We start from the raw sequence: 6,747 nt of genomic DNA, 5'->3' as shown, positions 1-6,747 counted from the left end.
GGTCGGTGTATGAGGGGGGAGTCCAGCGACATAGCCATTACACTAACTGTTGGCCCCACGAGGTATTTTTCTTATAGGGAATGTGCACTCACCAGAAAGACAGAGAGTAATGGAAAGACAGAAAGGAAGAAATCATTCCCCAGGGGGATGGCCACGCCTCAGTCCGTTTTCCTCTATTCTCTTCTTAAGATTTTGGTGCACACACACAACATGCCTGGCATGAGTTTTAAGCCACCAGGTCCGGGACTCAAACTGCAAACAACTATGTGGGAGTCCAGCAATGTAACCATGTCACCATCTGCTAGTCCCTGTTTTCTGAATTTTAACAATGCATAATGTCATGTATTGTACACAATGGTTTCAGAGTTTTGTCTTTTCTATTGTGGAATGTCATAGAGTTGGAATCATACAGTATGTAGCCTTTTAAGACTATCTTTTTTCAAATGGCAATATGTATGTGAAGATCTTCTATATCTTTTTGTGGTTTAATAGCTCATTACTTTTAAATCACTTGATAAGATTCCATTGTATGGCTGCTTATCCATTCACCTATTGAAGAATATCTTGGTCACTTCCAGTTTGGGGCAATTATGACTAAAGCTACTATAAACATTAATTTGAAAGTTTTAAATTTTCAACCAATTGGGAAAATACCTGCAAACAAAAACTGCTAGATTATGCAATATGAATACTCTTAGTTTTGTAAGAAATTGTCAAACTGTCTTCCAAAGTAGTTATAACATTTTATATTCCTTCCAGCAACAACTGCGAGATTTTATTGCTCCACATCCTTTCTAGCATTAGGTGCTGTCAGTGTTTTGTGTTTTAGCCGTTCTATAATAATGGTGTGTGGTGATATCTCATTGTTCTTTTCATTTTCAATTCTCTCATCTCATACTTTGTTTTTAATATCATATTCTGTTTTGTCTTTTCATGAAGATTTAATTTAATTTATTCCCTGTTTTATTATTTTACTTCTGTAACTTTTATTATCTTCTTTATTTTGTTTTATTTGCTTTGCTTTTTCTAGTGTCTCTAAGTAAAACTTTTGATAATCGATTTTAGCTATTTCTAATAGAAATGTTTAAAGCCCTAATTCTTTCTGTAAGTGTGATTTTGCTACATCTTATACATTTTTATATATTAAAGTTTTGTTTTCACTCAATTAAAAATATTTTCTAATTTCTTTTTTATTCGTGGTTATTTAGAAATACATTATTTAATTTCCAATTATTGGTATATTTTCTTTTTGTTTCTATTTTTGATTTCTAAATATATTCCATTATGACTGGAGAATATACATTGTAGTTTTAATCCTTTTAAATTTATGGAAATGTGTGTTATAATCTAGACTATAATGTAGTCCCCAGTCAAGAAAGCTGCAAACTACCACTGCTTTTACTTGGAGTTTCCTGAACTTTTTCTATATAAATATTTCTCTTTTTTGTAATACAATCCAGTTTAATTTTAATTATTTTTTTTCTAGAGGACATGTGTTCTCACTGGAGAAAGAGAGAGACAAGAGAGAGAGAGAGAGAGCACAAAAACAAGAAAGAGAGAAAGCAACCCTGTCATAGAGAATGGTCACATCACAATCTCTTCTCCTCCATTTATCTCTTCTTTTGAGGTTTTTGGGCACTTGTGCACATGTGCCTGGAATGTTTTCCAAACTGCTGGGTCTTGGATCAAAGTGTGTGGTTGGCCATGTAGGACCTAGCCACCTTAACGACTACATGACAGGTTGACTCACTATTTCTTTACTTAAAGTTTATTTAATTTATTTGTTTAATGAGAGAGAGAAAGAGAGCAAGAGAGAGGCACCCTCCAAAGGGTTGTGCATGCTGCAGGCCTTTCCCCAGCCTCCCAGACAACAAGGTTCATTAATGTGCATGTGTACACCCAGTGTATCATGTTGGCCAGAGCTCTGAATCTCAGTGTTCCATATGGCTGCAGTATCATGCAGTGGCACCCTACCACCTACCACTGCACCTGGGCCACTATTTAAATACCTATTAAAATTATTTGCCCTCAATCAATTTCTAGATCCCTGAAATCATTTTGATAATTTTTTATAGTTTTATATTTTTTTCTGACAGAACGAAATTGTTAACCTCTTCATGCCACCAGTATCAATAGTTGCACCTTTGTGATGCTTATGTCTATATAAATTTAACCCAAACTTTGCTCTCTGTAGATTGACAATCAAACTATGTATGCTTTAATCTCATAATCTGGGTTTTAGCATGATTTTAGATTACATTCTCAGTTGATGTCATTAGAGTTTAGTCATATCTCCAGGAGATATACGTTCTAATATCACTTATGCTTTTTTCTAATAAATCACGGTAATAATCATAACCTCGAGTCACGTGGGTTTTGGGCACAATATTATTCTAGAATAGCAAATTCAACACTTGTTATGTCCCTTGGTTCCTCAAATATAATCCTACTGAAATGAAGTCTTCTAACATGTGTGTGTGTGTGTGTGTGTGTGTGTGTGTGTGAGTGTGTGTGTGTGTTTTAAGACTTCTGCTGCAGAACACAAATTAAATCATGGATGATAGAAAATAATCAGTTTTCTGAGCTATCAGTCCTTAATTATAGAGATTTTGCTCTCCTAAAGTCTGTGAAAGTGGTTATTTGGAGTAGCATTTTATGAAATTTTCTCAGGAGTAAGTCCATTAAAATAAAAGTCTCACATGCAAATATGTTTGGGAAATGTTGCACATCATATTTTGCTTTTGGATTTTAAAGGCATGTATTAGAATATTGAAGCTGAGCTGCCTCTGTGACCTGGTGGTTGCAGGAGCCAGATCCCATACGGTCAAATTTGTGATTCAAACAGCATGGGAATCACACTGGGCATATGTGTATGCATGCCCAGGGTACCAGTGGATGGAGGAATAGAGGGATGGAGGACAGGAGATTGTGAAGTGACTATGCCCTGTTGCAGTTGCTTTCTCCTTTTTCTTCTCTCTCTGTGTCTCTCTGGTAAGTGCACACATCCTAATAAATGAAAATAAAAATATTGAAATCTTTGAGAAGTCCAGTGAGAAGGAAATGTACTTAGGGTCCAGACAGAAGTACAGCAGTAATACAACTGGACTCACATGGAAAAGTTCTGTGTTCACATCCTGTAGCCTCCCTGTACACATGAAATGCCTGTGTGCATGCCAGTGATCTGTTTGGTTGGGCTGGAGATGGATTACAGTGTAAGGATCATGTTAGTGGTGCTGTCTCTCTCTCTTGCTCATGGAAGAGACAAGCAAATAAACATAATAAAATAAAACTTATTTAACCTGCTATTTATCATACTCAATATAAGGCTTGTTCACTTATTATATATTTATACTATAAAGAGTTCATATTCTGGGGAACCAGCAGTTAGCATAATGGCTATGTCGCTGGACTCCCACGTAGTCGACCGCGGTTCGTGTCCCGGACCTGGTGGCTTAAAACTCACGCCGGGCGCGTGTGCGTGCATGCCCAAGATCCCGAGAGGAGAATGGAGGAGAAGGGATTGTGGCGTGACCATCCCCCCGGGGGGTGATTTCTCGCTTTCTGTCTCTATGTCTCTCTCTGTCTGTCTGGTGAGCGCACGCGCCCTATAGCGAAAACCTCTTCAAAAAAAAAAAAAAAAAGAGTTCATATTCTGTGGAACACACTTTGGGAAAATCTTTTATGAGAGTTTTACTTACTTCCAATTTTTATAGAGGATCTCAAGGAAACTGGGCAGCTTGATTAATATTGAGTAATGACAAGGAATGGGTCCAACTCTGGATTCAGCCACATGTCATACTTCTGGAGCCGGAAATCTCAGATAATGATCTAGTAGGAAGTACAAGAACATGGTCACAATCTGCAAAACTATAACCATAGACACTCAGCATTGCAGAAACCAGAGTGTATGACTTCCCCATCCCTTGGTTATTTAAAGTCTCAAGTCCTTGTTAGTATGCTCTTCATTTTTGCTTATATGATAACACTGATTTGTTTCACATATAAATGGAAGCACTGAGCCATTGCTTTTGTTAGCCAGAGAAAATGTCTGTTAGAAATCCAATTTAGAAAAAAAAAAAAAAGAAATTTCAATTTAAAATGCAATAAAATGAAAAGAGGCCTTTGGATCTATAAATGTATTTGGCAGAAAGCAGACTGAAAAAAAAAAAAAAGAAATCCAATTTAGCTTTGAAGAGCTTGATAGTATACTAATAACTTTAAAGGTAAATCAGAAAACAAAAGAGGATATTTTGCCTTTTCTTCCCTCTCAAATACATCATTAGAGTTCATTAAATTATTGTAAAACTGTACAAAATGAACTTCAAAGTTAAAGATGTATTGAGGCAAAGTATTTTTTTTTCAAATAGAATTTTGAATTTTAGCCACAAATAAGTTCTACTTCTTCAATTCACTGTGAACTTCAACAAGAGATCTATTTTTTTTTGGTCAAAATGACAGTGTTTAGATTCACCTCTTTTTTTGTTTAAAAAGTGCTGTTATCTGTGAACAATTCTCTACTCTTTTTTTTAAAGAATTATTTATTTTACTTTATTTGTTATTATTACTTTTAATTTGACCAGAGAGAGACAGAAAGAGAGATAAAGGGAAAGTGAGAAAGCAAGCCACCAGGTCTGGGACTCAAACCGTGTTCACCCATGTGGGAGTCCAGCACCTTAACCGCCGTGCCACCTGCTGACCCCCAATACTCTGTTCTGAATGAAATTTATTAATATGCCAATTTCTATATAATAAAAGTTAAAATAAGGATGTAAAATGTTTTATGTACTTTAGATGTATAGGTTCTCATTCCAATAACTCTATATTGCTTATCTCTGGGAGCTGTTTTAGTTCTTTTAAAATATGCTTGTGACAAATATTACTGTTTCTCCTAATTAATGATTGATTAACTAGCTTCACTCTTATGTTATTTAACTTTCTTATTTTTAAAAATTCTCTTGAAGAAGTAGATTATTAGACTATACACACAGAAATTGAAATAAATTGTTAGAAATGGCGTAGGACTCTCAAACTAGTGCTAATCTATATGACTGTTTTTAGATTAACTAAAAAAGGTCCTTTCCCGAAGATAGTTACTGCCCTATCAAGAACACGGCAGTAAATGTAGACAGTTAATAGAAATGTTGCCTGCTTAGGTGCGCTGTCATTGGGTACTGTAAAATCTATAGAACAGTGGACAGTGGGAATTACCTATTTTCTCTTCCCTGAAAGCCAAACTTCACACAATATTTGATTGATTTATACTCATACTCATTTTCTGACTTGTTAGAGTGTTGTTTTGAGAGGTTTTTTTTTTTTTTTGTAATATGAATTGATTTGTGTTTTTCTGTTCAGTGTGGCCACTCTCTTCTACCTTGATTGTCAAGAGCCATCAGTCAAATGCCTTTTTGTCATGAACAAAATTAAAATTTGATATTCCTACATTGCAAACAATGTCCTAGGTAGAGCAGTCTGTAAGACCAAAATAAAGTTAAAATACTACAGAGAACAAACACACAAAAAAATTCCCAAGGCATTTCTCAGTCACAGAAATCTAAATATTTTAGAATATTATAAAATCAATTTAGTACCTTAATCACTACTTTCAAGTTAAAAAGAAGCAAGAACTGTTACTATGTTATTCTATTATCTATTCTAAGACATTTTCAGCATTCTTATCAGAAACTTATAATTTGTAAGTGTATCTGTAAATTAGAAGACCCTTCGAACATACTCAGTTTCTCTAAGGTATATACAGAATTGGCCTGAAGGTTTATTTCAATGAGGTATCTTCTACCACTATAAAATCTGAAGTGGAAGTAGACAGTTATTTTTTCATCCAAGCCTACAAAATCCTGTGGTAGGAAACAAAAAGTGGAAAAAAAGAAAAAACTGCTTGTACTTGAATATAATTATGCATGCAAAATGTACTACTATTGCGATGAAACCTCTTTAAGTCTTGTATTAAAGATTTTGTTAAATTTTCTATTTAAATCCTTAAGAAATAGAAGTGATATAAAAAGTGTACAAGTTATTTAGAAAACAGTGTCATTTAATTCAACAATATGTATATTGGAAGGAAGTTGTACATGCCACAGCCCATAAGAGAACGACTGAATTGTGCTATTCTTCAGTTGTGTCCCCTTAGAATGCTATTAATTCAGTATTGGAGTATAATGTTCTCACAAGGAAGGAGGACGTTGCAGGTTAGTAGTGTTCTACTGTAGCTCTAAAGGTTATGAATTCGTTTAAAGCCTTTTCTCATATCTAGTCAGCAGCTAGCACTGGAGAAAGCAGCTCAACAGTTTGTAAAGCCTCCCTCTTACGAAGAATGTCTTAGGCCAGCCATGTGATGCAGTGACTGAAACAGCTAGATCCCATATGGCTGATGGCATGACTTGAGTCCCAGACCCATTGACTTGAAAAACATGTAGGGTGCGTTGTGTGCATGCCCAAAATCCTGAGAGGAGAGTAGAAGAAAAGGGATTGCAGCTTGGGTGCCCTCCCTTGGGATGCTTTCTCACTTTCTCTCTCTCTCTGTCTCTCTCTGACTAGTGCACACATCTTATAATAAACATAAAAAATAACTTCTCTCTTAAGATGGTATTATATGTTTGTTTTCATTTTACTGAGACAAATAGTCACAGAAAATCTCTGAATTACAGGATTTCAGAGTTGAAAGTGTGTGTAGACATCATTTCACCCAAAATGCTCATTTTATAGTCAAAAATGAAAGGCAAAATGATTTGG

This window comes from Tupaia chinensis, unplaced genomic scaffold, assembly GCF_000334495.1.
Source record: "Tupaia chinensis unplaced genomic scaffold, TupChi_1.0 Scaffold000097_1, whole genome shotgun sequence".
NCBI classification, from domain to species: domain Eukaryota; kingdom Metazoa; phylum Chordata; class Mammalia; order Scandentia; family Tupaiidae; genus Tupaia; species Tupaia belangeri.
The sequence above is the reverse complement of the archived record's forward strand: the minus strand, read 5'-3'. Positions refer to the sequence as shown.